The sequence below is a fragment of the Prionailurus viverrinus genome, chromosome B1 (genome assembly GCF_022837055.1).
Source record: "Prionailurus viverrinus isolate Anna chromosome B1, UM_Priviv_1.0, whole genome shotgun sequence".
NCBI classification, from domain to species: domain Eukaryota; kingdom Metazoa; phylum Chordata; class Mammalia; order Carnivora; family Felidae; genus Prionailurus; species Prionailurus viverrinus.
This window is the reverse complement of record NC_062564.1, coordinates 21,367,414-21,384,915: the sequence shown is the minus strand read 5'-3', so window position 1 is coordinate 21,384,915 and position 17,502 is coordinate 21,367,414. Positions and strand designations below refer to the sequence as shown.

Here is a 17,502-nt window from a genome sequence, read left to right as displayed (position 1 = left end):
GGAGAAGGTCTCAGGGCACCCGTGAAGGCCCACGCTCACCTTGCAAGTGTCTCGATGCCTGAAGGAGTCTACCTCAGCCTGCTTTGTGCTGGATGAACTCTCTCTTCCTCCACAACCTTCCTGAGTAACTTGGATATGCCTCTTCTGGCCAAGTGGAAGGGGTCCCATGAAATAGGAATTATGTAATTTTGATGATTCCACATGGTCATTAAATGCTCTGATAGCTGCATTCACAACTGGCATTGCAGAATATGAAGAACGGTGAAAGCCACGTTAATAATTTAACATTATTAATTTTTATTTACTGAATGTGACAGAAATAGCACACAGAAAACATCACGACAAGTTGAGCGAGAGAGAGCATGGAAAAAAAAAACTTAGGCTTTACCTTAGTTTTTTCCTGCCTTTTTTTTTTTTTTGAACAAAAAGCCCTGCATTTTCATTTTGCAGAAGGGTCCAAAATTTATGCAGCCCTTCTTGCCCTGGTTTGTGGAAATTTGGGCCAGTGTGCAAAGGCATCTGTGGGTTGGGTGGGATATAGGGTGGTAAGAAACAAATGAAGAAAAAGCAATAGTTTATGCTATTTGCAAGTGGATATTGATTGTCTCAAAATTCCAATGGGAAAAATGATTTTCCATTAGGAAAAAAGGGCAGGAGAAAAGCCATCAGGATGGTAAGCGGCCTGCTCATGCCCTCACAGCGTTGGGCAACACGGGGTGTTACGCTCTGAGAGAAGTGGCACCCAGTGAGCTGCGGCGAACCGTCTGAAGGGATTCCTCACATTTCAGCAACACAACTTAGGGACTCTCCTTAACAACCAAATTCCAAATGGCTGCACTCTCAAAAGGTACAAAGTCGGAGCGCCTGGGTGGCTCAGTCGGTCAAGTGACCGACTCTTGATTTCGGCTCAAGTCATGATCTCACGGTTCGTGGGAGCCCGCTGGGGATTCTCTCTCCCTCTCTCTCTGCCTCTTCCTCCCCCCACCCCCTCAAAATAAATACATAAACTTTAAGAAAAAGGTACAAAGTGAAGCTTATAAATCCGGCAGAATGTAAATTTATAAAGAACAAATAAGAGCGAGATGTTATCAACTTGGTTTGTCTTTAATTTACCCAGTGCTGGAAAGAATACTGGCCACCTCGCTATTCAATACTAAGTAGACACATCATGATGTTCAAACACAGAAGAATAAGGAACAATAATTTAAGTCACTTGAGATGGTTTTCACATCCTAAACTTCAGTGATTACTACTGCCACGCAATGTCTTGCTAGAGAGGCATTTTCATTCAAGATGAATATGTATAGTTGACCAGGGCTTTTAAAAAGCAATTGTCTGAGGCTCTCTGTACTTGAGATTCTGCTACTGGTTTCTCATTAAGGTGATTCATGAAATTTTTCAATTAGATTCCTATGTATTTTTAAAAACCAATTTGGTTTCTACCTTTCAGCTAAATGAATGAGTCAGTGCATCATGCAGACAGGTGTGGACTTGCATATTTATCAGGTTAAATGATCCTTGGATAGAACAGAGACAAGGGCAAGGACTTAAAAGAGAACCCAAGAAGATATAACTTTTTCAAAAGAGACTAATTGGGAAATATCCATAAACAGGTGAAAAACATTTAGCCCATCCATTCAAAATAGTGTGGTTAAGCATGGGTCTCGAGCCAGACTCCCAGGTTCAAATCCTGACTCTGTCACCACCTACCTTTGTAGTCAAGCAAGGTTCTTCCACTTTCCATGCTTTTTTCACACGTGGGATAAGACAATGACAGCGGCGGAGTCCCATGGCTGTTGTGAGAATTTGAGGGGAAATGGCCTGTACGGCTTTGAATTTAACAAACACTTAATAAATGTTGGTTATTATTACTCCTAAAAAACATCCCTAACTCGTTTACAGTTAGCTTATTTGTAGCATGTTCATAAACTTGACCTTGAAGATGAACACAGAGGTAAAAATCCATGAGCTATTGAAAAGTATGAAGTGGTGCTCATTATCAAAGGGAATTAAAAATAGTGAAAAATATATATATTTTTAAAAATGAAAAAAAAAAGATATTGCCAAATCCCTTGAACCTACCATATAGGTTGAAGGCATCCTACTTTAATTGTTGTCGTCACCTTCATGTATTGAAGTTTCTTGGTTTTCAGACACCTACTTAACTTTACTGAATATTCTATGCTATGCATATGAAATATATAATCCATGTGCCTAGGACTATTTCTGGCTACTAGTTTTCTTTTTTCCTAAAAACAGAGAAAAGGATTGCCTATGGCAAAAAAAAAAAAAAAAAAGAGAATTCTGTCTTCCTGTCAGCTCCTTCTGCTCCCATCACCAGGATTCCGAATTATATATTCACATAATTTGCATTTTCCCACTCTTAGTTTAAAAAAAAATCAAGTCAAAAGCTAAAACCTGTTCCTTTTTATAGCAGCAAATTGCTTCTATTGCTCAAAACTAATTTAAAATAAAATCTAGTCACCCTGAAAAACATACGTGTGTGTGTGTGTATATATATTTTTTAATTTGGCTTCAGATCACTAGTCACTCATATTCCCACATAACACCTTTTTTAAATGTAATGTTTTCCTGGAAGAAGTGGGAATACAGCTTTATTCTTGTTGCAAAGCATTGCTCAATCCTGTGGTTAGCATCGTGCGTGTGATCTGGTAGATAACTAATATATCTTTGTTGAAAGAATAAGTGGATAAATGTATGAATGAATGAATGAATGAGCAAAGTAAAACATATCAAGCCTGAAAAGCAAATATAGGCTTTGCCTGGCTTTTACTTTACTCCTAAACACATTTCCTAACCATGTCTCTGCCTTCTAACATTAAAACTAATAAAGACAAGTACTCATGTACTTGAGGGTTCCCCAGTAAAATACATGTGCCGACACCTAAGGTGCTTCAGCCTCAATGAGATGACTTTGTTTTCTGTGACAGTAAGTTAAGATTATAACTAACATATATTCGTCAAATATATTATGCATATAAAATGCTCAAAGGTACAGTGCCCAGCATATATATGTCAGGCACTGTGCTAAGCACATTATGTACACAATCCCATTAACATCTTCCACATCCCTATAAGATTGTAGATAATATTCTATTCTGAAGCTTATATCTGAGGCTTAAAGAAGTTAAGTAATTCCCCCAGCAGGTATACAACCAAGAGCCAGACCCTTGTCTAGTTCCTACACTGATCTCTTTGCTGCTGTGACAAACTGCTTACTGTGATGAAAGAACACGAGGGAGTGGACAGAGATGACCTCTAACTCCTGGAGCTGGTGCCAGTGACAGGCTGTGGTTTGGTGGGAAAGTTAGGACGCTGGGCTAGTATCAGAACAGACTGGAAAGAGGCTGGGGCAACAAGCCATGGGAAAAAGATAGAATATTAAGGCAAAAAACAGTGAGAATGGAAGACTGAAATATTGGCCTCTAGCTAGAGTCATATAATTTATCCTTCAAACCAAGACCCTTGAAAGTGAAAGGGGATTCTAGTTATAATTGTAGTAGGACAACACTACAAACTGGGACTGTCCTGAGTAAACTAGGAAATATGGACACCTTTCCTGTGTCCTTCTCTTGCTATTTTTTCTTTTATTCCTTCTTTTAGTCCTCTCTTCTTTTATCTTCCTCTTTACTTTCCCTCTGTGTCTCACTGGCTTTTTCCCTGTACCTCAAGGGCCAGTCATTTGCCATGATTATCTGAGATCGGGAAGTTCGCTCAGTGCCTCATATCTGAACTTATTTGACAAATGCTACAAAAGAATATTTCCCCTTGTGCTATATTAGTTATCTATTGCTGCCAGGCAGAGTACCCAAAATGCAGAATCCTAAGAAAACATTTAATATCTCACACAGTTCCTGAGAGTGGGGAATTCGGGAGCAGCTTAGCTGGGTGATCCAGCCCCAGGGTCTCTCACGAGGTTGCCATCAAGCTGTGAGCTGGGACTAGTCATCTGAAGGCATGGCTGCAACTGGAGGATTGACTTCCAGGAAAGCTCACGCACATGGCTCTCTTGGAGGACTCTTGTTTCTTGCCACGTGGACCACTCCATTCAGCTGCTCATGCCATGGCAGCTAACTTCTCCCAGAATAACCGAGAAAGAGGCACAGTGGCCTGCACAACCTAGTTGTACAAGTTTCCCTCTCTCACTTCTACTTTATTCTAGTCATTAGAAAGGAGTCATTAAGTCCACAGACACTCGCATGAAGGGGGGGGGGGGATTGGACTCTACCTCTTCAGGGGATACATTTAAAAATACCATAGTCCATCCTCTGTCCACAAATTACTTACATTCTTCCTACATGTAAAATATACGCACTCTTCATAAGGTCCACAAAATCTGATGCGTCAGCTCAAACTCCAGAATCTCATCATCTAAGTTAGTTTCTGGTATGGATGAGGCTCCTTGGGTACAGTCCATCAGCAGAGCTTCTCTCAACCTGAAGATGTGTGAAGAACAGAGACAAGTTACCTGCCCCTGCCACACACACACACACACACACACACACACACCCAGTATACAATGGTGGAACAGAGACAGGATAACCATTTAAACAAGACATTCTTGTTTAAAAGGGGGGAAGCTGGGAAGAATAAAGGAGTCAGTGGTTTGTAGCCTTGCTGAAAGGCTGGAAGGTCCTTCGTTAAGATTCAGTCTTCTTCCTGCCCAGGAAATGATTTCTCTACGGCTCTGGGCTGCTCTCTGGGCTCTTGGTTCTGCCATCTTAGTCATCCCTCCTTGTTCATGGAATGTAATATACATGTGCAGCTGTGTGATTTCCTCCAAGGTGTCCAACTTAAAACAATTTGGAAGTCCAAAGGACCCTTTTCACTACTACTATCTCTGTCTCCAGTAGTGTTTCTATGAATTGATTTCTCTTTAAAACGTCGTGGCTCTCCTATGTATCTTATTGGCTTCTCTCTATCCAAATGCCATACTCATGAATGTCTTGGAGATAAGACCTTCTCTACCTTGGACATCTGCTGAGACACTGTGGGCATGGCTGAAGCCAGAGTAGCCACTTCCAAGAAGGCTCGCTCTCATGGCTGTTCACTGGAGGCTTTGTCCCCTGCTACGTGGGTCTCTCCATAGGGCCGATCTGAGAGAGAGGAGAACGTCATGGTGACTTTTTTACCTAGGTTTTGAAGTTTTCTACCATCAATTCTGCTTTATTCTATTCGTTATAAGTGAGTCCAGTCTATACTCAACAGAATTAGCTTCCACTTCCTGAAGGGAGGAATATCAAAGAATTTGTGGACATATTTAAAGTTACTACAGCTGCATAATTTTTCAAAGTTGACTTTTTCATCTCATTTCGTCTCTGGGAATCTACCCAAAGAAAATAACAAAATATAAGGGAACTAGTATGTGAGCTGGGTAAGCTATTTATGTTATGTTATACCAGTGAGAACTTAGAAAACATACCTAAATATTCAGCAACAGAGGAATGCTTTGATGAATTATAGTATTTCTACAGAATAGAATACTGCGGAACTGTTTAAAATCATTCTGAGGCCCATGGAGTAATATGAAAAATACTTGTGATAAATTTATGAAAGAACACAAAATTGTATGTTGGAAAAATATGCACCAAAGAGAGACCAGATGAGAACACGCTAAAATAACAACAATGGTTGTGGTAGTTGGTGATATCATGGGAGATTTCTGTCTTTCTCTGTCTCCAAATTTTCTGTTATGTATTTTTCGGTAATGTATAAGTCTATGATTTTTTTATTTTGCAAGAGGCAATTAAACATAATACTGACTTTCTAAGTGAGAATTCAGTGGGCATTTGTGTCCTTTTTTTATGCAGCAAAAAATAGACCACTCAGATTGATAGACAGTCTTGCAAAGCGTCATATCAGTGGTGGAAGAGGTAGGGAAGAGAACATACTCAAGAGTGGTAACTGAGAAGAATCTACTAAAAGGAAACAACAGAGTAGAGTCGAGCACCCCAGGGAGTTGGGTACTAGCCCTGCCCCAGGTCTGATGAGACAAAGAGTGGGGGTAGCTTTAGTCACAGAAGCTGTGATCTTCATACATCTGGGAAGTGAAGCAAACACTAACCGCCCCCCCCCTCCTTTATTCTCTGGCCCTCTCCATCACCTGCCTGCCTCCGACTGATTGAGCCAACAAGAATCCAGAGTTTGAAGGAGTCCCTTGATTATAAATCTTAAAAGGTGAGCCACCCATAACACAAAGAAGGGTAGAGAATGGAACTGAAAGGGCAAATGGAAATACCCAGCATGGGAGATTATTTAAAGTAGCTGGACGATGCCCTGCTTTGGTGAGAAGATCCCAAAGATCTTGCATAAAATTTATGCTTTTATACTAAAAATGGACTTTGAAGTTTGAGGAATATACATTATGACATCCAGTTGTTCAAATGAACATGTCCAGATACCACACGGGTTATGAATAGTTTCACTTCTGGACACAAACAGACGGCCCACATCGTAGGTCATGGCATCCAAATCAATTCTTGAATCTGGAAGCAAGTACATGTCTTGAACAGGTTTTATGTGCGTTTACACAGTATACAAACCAGCGGGATATTTTTGATGATGTACACACCAGTGAACCTCCTAATAAAGTTATCCCCATTCAAAAAACAGCTGCAAACGTGGACATTTTCTTTAGCTGTATTGTAAACTTCATTAAGGCACGTTCTTTGTTGTGTTCGGTGTGGTTTTTTGGCTCACCATGTATCATCACCTATCACAATACCTCAAACTCAGGAACTCATCAAACTTTAATGAGTGGATGAATGACTGGATTTATTAAACGACTTTCACGCGTTGCTTTTCCATGTTTTTTGTTGAGAAAACAAGAAATATCCTTAAGAAAGGTCGAAGAATTTCAGTAACTTGCTTAAGATCAAACAGCTAGTAAGTGGCAAAACTGGAATTCGCACCCAGATTTTTTGGTGCAACCGCCTGAAGCTAACGGAACTCTTTAACCCAGGTACTTCCGTTATATTTCTAATATCTGGCCTTAGATATGACCACACTCATGCAATGCAAACATGATAAAACTTCATCTTTTCTTCGATATCTCTGGAAATAAACTTAACGTTCTTCCAAATGAGGATATTTCATTATATAGTTTAACATAAATGTACTCTTTTTCTATGTAAATGGACAGTATGGTAAAATAATCCTACATTCCACTATCTGTTTAAGATAGAAACTTCTGGGGGTGCCTGGGTGGCTCAGTCGGTTAAGCATCAGATGGCGGCTCATGGTCTTACGGGCCATGAGTTCGAGCCCCACGTCAGGCTCTGTGCTGACAGCTCGGAGCCTGGGGCCTGCTTCAGATGCTGTGTCTCCCTCTCTCTCTGCCCCTCCTCTGCTCACACTCTGTCTCTGTCTCTCCCTCTGTCAAAAAATAAATAATAAACATAAAAAATAAAGATAGAAGCTTCTGTACTATTCTTTAGTCTAATGGTGGTTGTCTTGAAGGTGGTAGTGTCTCCAGGGAGAGGATGGTTTCGTCAGAATGTCTAGGAGCGTTGGTCCTGGCATTTAGGGAGCAATGGGACCAGGGATGCTGAATGAGCCGCAGTGCTCAGGACAGTCCCGCGCAATGAATAAACTGTCTTGCCCAAAATGTCAACAGCATCTCAGCCCCTAAGTGATTCTTCCACTTTTGCTAGGTTAGATCTTCTACCTGACTATATGTCCTATCCCAAGCATATTTAATATTCTTTAAATAGAATCTAGCAATGGCATTTTACTGGTTCCCCTGTGACCTTTAACTTCCGGGGCTTCGCTTCTTAAATTAAACTAGCGACGTGAGGAGTTTTAAAGACACCAAGGCGGTTCCTTTATACTCTATACTCGCAGCAGACCGCAAACAACAGCAGGCTGGGAGTCAGGCGGCCTGGGTTCTTGACTCAGGTTCTCGGATAGCACAGCATGACCTTGGGCAAGTTGTCTGATCTCTTTACTGCTTCTGCTTTTTCATCGAAAACACAGAGGACAAGGAAGTGACTTTTCAAAGCTGCACCCCTAACACTGAGTGAGCAGCAAACCTAAACGACACCAAACCGGACCAGAGTGTGAAGCGTTATACATGAAGGTGTAACTCAGATAAAATCTCCAAAGAAAACCTCACAGATGCCCTAAGTTACCTACGTGGAATGGTGATGTGTAGGCAGCTCCAAAGGAGAAAGAAGTAACCATTTCCACCTTTCTAACTCTGTGATCTTTTAAGCACGTTACTTAGAAACAACATGTTCTCAGAAGTCACGGTTAATGGCAGTGGAGGCAGCCAGAGCCATTTTCTTCCTCGGTGACTGCAGTCGAGTGGAGACCAGAGGTCATGAAGAGGGATTCTGAAAATCAAGACCTCGGAAGTTCAAAAATGGATTCGGGCCCCGCGATGATGAGCCTAGTGGGGGTTATGAACCTGTCCATCCCTTGGGCCTTCTCCCAGATGCCCTTTCTGCAGACTCCAAAATCTAGGAAATCTGCTCTTTCCTATTCAGATCCCTCTGGCTTTTCCTAGAATCTTTCCCCTCCTCTCCATCCCCTTTGCCATGGTCCCAGGTGAGGATTTCATTTTCTTGCAAGGGGTCGAGAACAAGGGTTTCTAATCTTTTCTTTTCTGTCTTTCCACTTCATCCACTATAGTGCTTTCAGAATTATGTCCCTAATGTAAATTAAGCATCTTGTTCTCCTATCAAAGAGCTAGTAAGTGGCAGAACTGGAATTCATACCCAGAGTTTGTTCTCTTGTTTTAAATTATTCAAAAGCTCTCTAGTGGCTATTAGGAAAAATTCAAATTCTGAATAGGATACAAGACCTTTTTTTTTTTTTAATTTGACAGAGAAAGTTGTGCGTGTGTGTGTGTGTGTGTGTGTGTGTGTTAGCAGGAGAGAGGGGCAGAAGGAGAGAGAAAGAGAAAATCTTAAGCAGGCTCCTCACTCAGAATGGAGCCCAACACGGGGCTCAATCCCATGACCCTGGGATCCTGACCTAAGGCGAAATCAAGAGTTGGACACTCAACTGACTGAGCCATCCAAGCATCCCAATATCTTTTTCTTTTCTTTTTTTTAATGTTTTATTTACTTTTCGAGAGAGAGAGAGAGAGAGAGAGAGAGAGAGAGAGCACAAGCTGGGGAGGGGAAGAAACAGAGGGGGACAGAGGATCTGAAGCTGACAGGGTGACAGCAGTGAGCCTGGTGCAGGACTCAAACTCACACACCATGGGATCACGATTGAACCCAAGTCGGACGCTCAAGCAATTTAGCCACCACCCCCCCTCCCCGGGTGCCCTCTTTTTCTTTTGTCTTAATGAGCTGACACCTACTTTATCTTTGACTGTTCCTCTACTCTAAGCTCCCTTCTGTTGGTCAGTGGCCTGTCTGGTCTTAGATTATTCCTCATCCTTCTTCTGTTTTGCTTTATGCTCAGAGCACTGTTCTGCAAACCAAGGTTCTCCAGGCTCCCTTGCCATCTGGCTTGTAACTAAATTTCGTGTTTCTCTCTCGCCCTCATTCTCTCTCTCTCTTCTCCCTCCCTCCACTGTGCCTCCAGCAGTGGCTACGTCACCTCAGTGGCCCCCAGTATTTACCAGGCGACCCATCATCGTGGGCCGTAGCACCACCACCTTCCCCTTGTTCTGGGGAGCAAGTGACCTCCTGCGGTTGCCAATCTTGTGTTTGTCTCACTTCACCATGGTTGTTCTTTCCATCTTCTAACATTTTTTAAATTTAATTTCCCATATTAAGTTCCTCCCACTGAACTACCTGGTGTGGGTTTTGCTTTTCTGGCTGGATCATGACTAATCTATTCCCTTCCTTTCTAGTTCCCAAAATAGGCCTCTCAAGAGAAGAAGGCATTCCCTGTGCGAGAAAACCATCCCTTCCATTTCTCCGTGATGCAAACTCTTCCTTATCCTTTCCACTTTAGCACAAATTCCGTGTTTGTTACTCTTCTAGGCACATTCCAGGCACGATGTGCTTGGCACAGTACTAAATGTGCAGTTAGATCATTATTGAAAGTATTTGTACATTGGTCTCACATTGGTCCATAAGCTCCAAGGGGCACCTGGGTGGCTCAGTTGGTTGAGCGTCCGACTTTGGCTCAGGTCATAATCTTGCGGTCCTTGAGTTCGAGCCCCGCGTCGGGCTCTGTGCTGACAGCTCAGAGCCTGGAACGTGCTTCGGATTCTGTGTCTCCCTCTTTCTCTGCCCCTCCTCCACTCATGCTCTCTCTCTGTCTCTCAAAAATAAACATTAACCCATAAGCTCCTTGAAGCTAGAGACCATGTTATTTAGTTTAAATATCCCCAGTACCTGAGCATACAGTAGGCAATCAATAAACATTTGTTAAATAATACACTACACGAATTTTGAAAAGTTCATGGCTGATATTTAAGCAGCTTCAACAGTTTCATGATATTTAAATTTTGTAAATATATCAGAAACTCCAGCTATTTTCTAAGGGTTGTAGTTATAACTGACCTTTTTATAAAGAAAATTAATTAGTACTTTCAGCCAAACCAGATATTTTATTCCAGTGTTGGAGGAAGTGCTTGCTATATTTGACAAAATAATGGAAAATTGATGTTTATAACATTAGTTTAAGTCACTGGAATCTGTATTCAAATATGTGTAGTTTATTGTATCTGAGATGCTTCTAATTAAAGAATAATTATAAATTCCTATAGGTCACTATCTTTACCACTGGAAAAGTTTCATTATCACATCATGTATAAATAAAGTCCAATTTAACTTATCTATCTATTAAAAATATTTCTATCCATTAAAAATATTCAAGGGAATGCTTAAAAGAATGAACATTTGTTATTCAAGCTTATTATTTGGCTCAAATCATAAAATCCAAGATCTCTGATCATTTGGACTTCGAACCCTCAACCACTATTTTGAGTGTTTGAGAAACAAAAACTTACATCACTTCATATTCCAGATATAAAGGTCATTGATATTCCACCACGAAGCTAGCATTTCATAGCATGATCCATTATCAAAGAGACTGACATGTGAGCAAGCAGAGAAAAATGTTATCAACCAGTGAAATAATCCAAAGAAATTCAGAATATGGAGTGTCTAAGTATCCTTGAAAATAATTGTAGACTCAAAGATCCTGAGGCATAAAGCATAATTTACACTGGATAAATTCTAGCTGTTGGAAGAACCCCTGATGATCAAAATTTTTCTACTACAAATCTGAGCCAACATGCCTTTTTTTGTTAAATGTCATCATTAAATATTTATTAGTCATTTTCCCTGTTCTTTTCATAGCCCAAAAAAAACCTGGTTAATTTTTTTCCTTTCCACAATTATAAACCACACTCCGAGCTTGATCTTCAAGTTACATTTAAAGTCTTTGCACAACACCTAAAAATGCTTCTCAATAGTAAACATTAAATATTTTTAAAATTAATATTTATTTATTTATTTATGGAGAAGAGGGTGTCTTGAACCAGAGCTAATGTGGGTTTGTACAGATCACTGGGCAAGACACATTAAATCTACCCTACAGCTTGACAAAGACAGAGCTGAATATAGGCAATTCTTTGAGCAACCCAATGATTATCTGCTCAACCAACAAAAGACAAACGGTCCTGATGCCCAGTGGATGAAGACAGACAGGTTGGAATTTTCCTTAGTGTGGAAGCTATATCTTCAAGCACCCTTGGCTGAAAAGCTAAATCCAAGATTCAGTTTTTTGTATAGGAATTTGAGTACAGTATTCTGATAAGTTTCTCCCTGCATATCTCTTGAAAGCAATCATTTGTATACAAGCTTCAGATTGAAGAATATCTAGTGTTACCTCTTCCCCCTCTGTTATGATCCTTCTGGCTCCTTGTCTTTAAATTTACATCTTCAAAGAAAGAAAGCTCCTAGGGGTGCCTGGATGGCTCAGTTGGTTAATTAAGCATCCAACTTCAGCTCAGGTCATGATCTCCCAGCTCCTGGGTTCCAGCCCCACCTCCGGCTCTGTGTTCACAGCTTGGAGCCTGGAGCCTGCTTCGGATTCTGTGTCTCCCTCTCTCTCTGCCCTTCCCCCACTCGTGCATGGTCTCTCTCTCTCTCTCTCTCTCTCTCTCTAAAAATAAACACTAAAAGAATTTTTTTTTAATTTTTTTTCCAACGTTTATTTATTTTTGGGACAGAGAGAGACAGAGCATGAACGGGGGAGGGGCAGAGAGAGAGGGAGACACAGAATCGGAAACAGGCTCCAGGCTCTGAGCCATCAGCCCAGAGCCCGACGCGGGGCTCGAACTCACGGACCACGAGATCGTGACCTGGCTGAAGTCGGACGCTTAACCGACTGCGCCACCCAGGCGCCCCTAAAAGAATTTTTTTTTTTTAAAGAAAGAAAGCTCCTAATATTGTGAGCCTAAAAATGTTTTCAACTTTTTGCTACCCTTCATTTTTTTGTTTCTTTAATTAGAGAGGGAACTTTTTTGTTTGCTGCATTTATAAATCTAAAGCCCGACTCATGAATATTCAGACAAGATAAAATGTCTAGTCAGTTCTATCCAGTGGAACTTCCTTTGATGAAGGAAATGTTCTAGACCTTCACTGTCCAGTACAGTTGCTGCTAGATACATATGACTACGGGCACTTGAAACGTGGCTACTATGACTGAGAAAATAGAATTTTTAATTTTTATTTTATTTAAATTAATTTAAGTTTGAAGAGGTACATATGGCTAGCAGCTACTTATTGGACAGTGCAGGTGTAGCCACTATGACTTGAAAGGCACCAAGGAGGTTCCTCTGTCCCCACTTCCTGTATCCCTAATTTCTCATAGTGCCTCAGCATCCGTGAGCTGAAACTGATCCTTTAAGAAACAGGATACAGAATAAAATCAAAACTATGATCCCGTCAACACTCCTGGTTGCAAACACAGGTCAGTGCCAGTTGACTCACACACAGGAAAAGATTTTTGCGCGTCTACGGACCCCCCCCCCCCCCCCCCCCGCAGAATCAACAGGAAGCCTGAAGAATGAAGCTTGAGTTAGCAGAGATGAATCTGATGCGTGGCCAAGATCCTGCCATCAAGAACAGTCTGCGGAGGATGCCATTACTTGCCCTGATGGCACTGGACACTTGCCAGCACAATGCGGGACTCTGTTGCCCTTGGTCTGCTAGCCACTGACCCTTCGACTCCACAATGGCCACATCAAGTAATGTCTAATTGAAGCTTTGTCTTTGTGTCACTCCTTAAAGATGCTGCCAGCCCATGAGGTGCAAACGTCTGCCTACCTTTTGGATTCACAGACACTGCCTTCTTCCCATTTGGGGGCAAGGGAGGGAGGTTAGTGTAGGCCACAACATTCACTTAAGTGAAAACTTTTGATCTATTTCTAAAAAAAAATTAACCCTAGCACAAACTGTAAAGAAGTGTAAGTAAGTATGATCAAAATGACTTCACTATACAGAAAAATGTTCTCTTATTTCTTTTCAATTTTCCAAATATTGCTTTTTTAGTAATTAATCATTAGCCACCAAAGTATCACATACATTGTGGAATTAAAGTATAATTAGTTACAATTGTGCATTGAAGTTAAATTCGTAATTGATAATTGCCTTGGTGAAGCTAAGGGTCGCTGCTATTGAAATCTCTGAAAAATTCCGAGCCGCACGGCTTGGTGTGCGCCTGCCATCTAGTGGTGAGACAGGTGAATACCACCTTGGTGTGCGCCTGCCATCTAGTGGTGAGACAGGTGAATACCGCCATAGAGATCCTAGAGCGCTTGAAAGGCCAAGTTTGCCAGTTTTTCCCGCTTCACAGTTTCCCCAATGTGTTGATCCAATCAACCACCTATTTCTTAAGCCTTTGCAGTTATCTTTCATCATATTCCATTCCATTTCGTGCTAACTGCAAACTGTCGATCTCTGGGAGCCAAAGTGTCTCTTGGCACTACTTTGTAACCGCATTCCCTGAGCCAGGTTCCCTTTCTAAAATGGCTTTTATTTTACCTGTGTCCGGAAACAACATGTGGTTTGGGCAGGCCACCATTCTCCCACAGGGAGTATCTTGGCCACTATTATAAAAGTGCTAATGAACACTAGCGTCACTGATGTCACGGACTGATAACTTACAAAAGGATTTAAGTTTAGTTTAAGAAAATAATGAAAGAGGATCATCAATATTTTTGCTGACCGCTCTAAGAAGGATGGGAGAATCCTAAGTAAAGGAATGCATCCAGATCTCAACTTCATTTTTTTCTGTCCTTGTAAATTTCGGAGGCAGTATTTATCACGTACCGTATCCTAATAGCAATATCAATACAATCCATTTCTCACATACCTGAGAGTAATCAAATCGACTTGACACTTCAAAGATGCAATGTTTCCCTCTGAGAACACTTCTGGAAGCAAAGAGAAACTATCAAGCCAGTGACCTAATAACGTTGCTGGTGCGTGGTTTTGCTCAAAAGATGACCTAAGGTAGGTCATACCTAAGGTAGAGGATAGACAGCATGAATGGTGGTCCAAGACTCAGGATGGGTCCATGGCTCCCCAGGCTCGGTTGCCATGTTATTCTTGATTCACACTCTGAAAGGAAGTAAGTGAACATTTTAATCTGGCTCTGGAAGAAGGAGGAAGATTTGGAGTCTTAACAATGATAGTAAAATAGATTTGAGACTGGGGACTACAGAATCGGGGGGGGGGGAGTGGTTCAAAGTACTTGACTGGAGACAGAAGAGGAAAATCAAGTTTCCTCTGTGGGAACAGGGTCTGGTAATGGAGATTTTGAAATTTTGGAGGTGAATGACTTTGATAAACGACTGAGTGGGTGGAGCATCTAGGCAGAGGCCTGGTAAGGGTGGAATTATCATTCTTAGGATCTGGCTGGGCCTGGTAAGGAAGCCTTTCTCCTCTTCTTGTGTGCCCCCTTTGGCTTCCTGCTTGCCTGGCCATTCCCTTTCCATTAGTGTTGCCCTCTCCTTCTTTAGCTGTAGCTGACTCTCTTTTTCATAAATGGCCATAGCAGTTTTATCAATATTATCACATGAAATTCACAATTTGATGTAATGATTGAATATCTAAAATTTGTGAGTTGAACCTTCTGTACTTCTAGTGAAAGAGTCTCTAGTGAAGTTTCTTAATTGTCTATGACCTTCAAATTGTCTTCCTGTTGATGCACAGCCTTAAATAAGGCAAAAAAAAAAAAAAAATCAAAGCCTCTCTATTCTGAAATTAAAGCTTTACCTCCACTCTTACTAGATCCTAACATCTAGAGATTCGGTACTCAACCCAAAAGCGTACGTTTGTGAATGCATGCTTATGCCGGCCTAATTAGAGCCTAGGCAGAGATAAGTCTTGTCATCGTGTGACTTTGGAGATGATTATTCCTGGGCTACATTTTTTTTTTTTTTAAGATAAGAGTGATATCCTTGAAGAGCCCAGTAATAGTAGTATTCTTAAAATGGCTAAAAGCAGGTTGGGATTATTCCACAAATATTTATTACAAATGAGAACACTTAACATTTTAGATACGTAATAACAACGTAGACTCCTTCAAAGATGTTACACCTACACATTCTTCCAAAGGGATAAAAGATACGTCAACTGTGTGATCCTATTGCATTTTGGACCTCCAGACCCTGGTAAAACGATTAGGAGAGGAACAGCATCTGCTACCTAATCAGGTTCAATTTGTACTTTATTCTACTGCTCCCATATGGGAAGTGTGACTTTGCATTTCATTCCTTAGGAATCATCGGTGACCTTCTTCCATCACAGATTTGCTAGTCTTGGTGGGGTGGAGTCCACGAAGGAGTCTTTGACATTAATAATGTGGCAAAGGGCATTAAAATTGGCCCTCAGCACACTGCTGCTAATGCCACACACGCAGGCAATCAGGGAGAACGGCAGGCGGGGGCGGCGGCTGTTGAGTCTGTTTTTACCGTCTTGCTGCCCAAATGCGGCTACTCACTTCACTGGTAGGGACTTTTATTTTTTGTCTTTAGATTCTTCTGGGGGGAGCATAGGGTTGCTATTCATGGGAAAAGTTAAAGATTCCATGGAAGTTATGTTTTCATACTAATCTACCCTACAGGGTACCGAATAAAGGGTATTAGGTGCTGCACCAAAATAAAATGATTCACTGGGACAGAAATGTTCTCATTTCAATTATTTAAAATCCCACAGAAACTTGACTGGCGTTTTCTCTGCATTTTTGAATAGAAGTGTGAAGAGATGTGTGTGTGTGTGTGTGTGTGTGTGTGTGTGTGTGTGTGATATAGTAGCTATTTCAGGAGAGAGTAGCTTGCTTTTTTAATCAACAGAAAAATAATCGCAAAGGCAGAACAGCTTAAATTTCTTTGACTGAATTTATGCCATTCAGAAGCTTTTTTTTTTTCATTCCATATGGTTGCTGTGTGGCCTAAATACATACATTCTTTAATGTTAAGTAAAATTGTGCACACTAGACATGGTCATTATGTATATAATTCAGATACAGTACATTTATTGAGGTGTCTCCCTTTGGAATCGGTGCGTTCAGAATCAGAGGAAGGCTACAAAGCAAACAATCTCAAAAGCATTCGTGTTTTAGGGCTTTGGTCTCACTGCCTTTAGAATTCCCTCCACGATTTTCAGCAACCACTCCAGACCCAGCTACATGCTAAATTTAGAATTGCCGCCACAAAAGAAGGCATGGTAGTGAAGAATGGGCTGGGGGTGAAAAGAGTCCACGGAAGAACCCCGGGACTCCGGTGTCAGGCGGCGGTGGGCATGGTGATGCATAATCACTAAGTAACGTGACAAAAGAGTTCAGATTCCCAGAGCAAGTCATCTGTGATTCTAACTCCGGTGATCTCTGGATGCACAACCACAGGGCTTCTTCCTCATTCCACGGTCCCCTTGCACGCCAGCAGACAGCCCCGCAACCCTTCCGAGGGGTGCACCGCGGCCCCCCTTCGTCCCCCCCCCAAACCGTGTAGCAAAGTACGCTTCGTCGCCCCCCAAAACGACAATTCAGTAGGTCTGGACAATCGGCCCCGCCCTTGCTGCCCTCTGCCTGTTTACCTGGACCCACAAGTTGAAGCGAGAATTTTCCACGCCCGGGAGGGACCCTTGCCTCAGCGCCTGAAGGCTTTCTAGTGGCGCGTCTATCCAGGTGGGCCACTGGCTCCCTACCTGCCTCGGCAGGTGAGGGGTCCCGTGCGCCCAAGGCCAGCTTCCCGGGTCGGTTCTGTCACCCTCCCCTCCCCCGCGCGCGTGTCTGCGCGAAGTGTGGCCGCTGCAGCTCCCAGACGGAGCCCCGAGTTGCGGGCGCCAGCGGGGGCTGCGGGGGCTCCCTCGCCCCTCGCCCGACGCCCGCAGCCAGTGCCGCCGACCCGAGCCGTGGCGCCCGCCTCCTCCTCTCTACCCCGAAGCCAGGCTCCAAGGGGGAGGCGGGAGGGCCGAGATGGGCTCCTTCACTCCCACCGCGGGCGCCCCTGGTGGGGGGGGTGGGGGGGGGGCAGTGGCGAGGGGGCGCGGGGCCGCGAGG

General features: G+C 42.4%; 1 long non-coding RNA gene across 1 annotated transcript; it reads right to left on the bottom strand.

The window, feature by feature from the left end:
- Positions 1-321: 321 nt before the first annotated feature.
- Positions 322-17,359, bottom strand: LOC125163946 (uncharacterized). Its single transcript, XR_007151594.1, has 6 exons — positions 17,037-17,359; positions 14,462-14,558; positions 14,311-14,368; positions 10,937-11,019; positions 4,990-5,117; positions 322-4,457 (listed from the first exon to the last, which is right to left on the bottom strand). It is a non-coding gene; the product is annotated as an uncharacterized LOC125163946 (long non-coding RNA).
- Between the last annotated feature and the right edge of the window lie 143 nt (positions 17,360-17,502).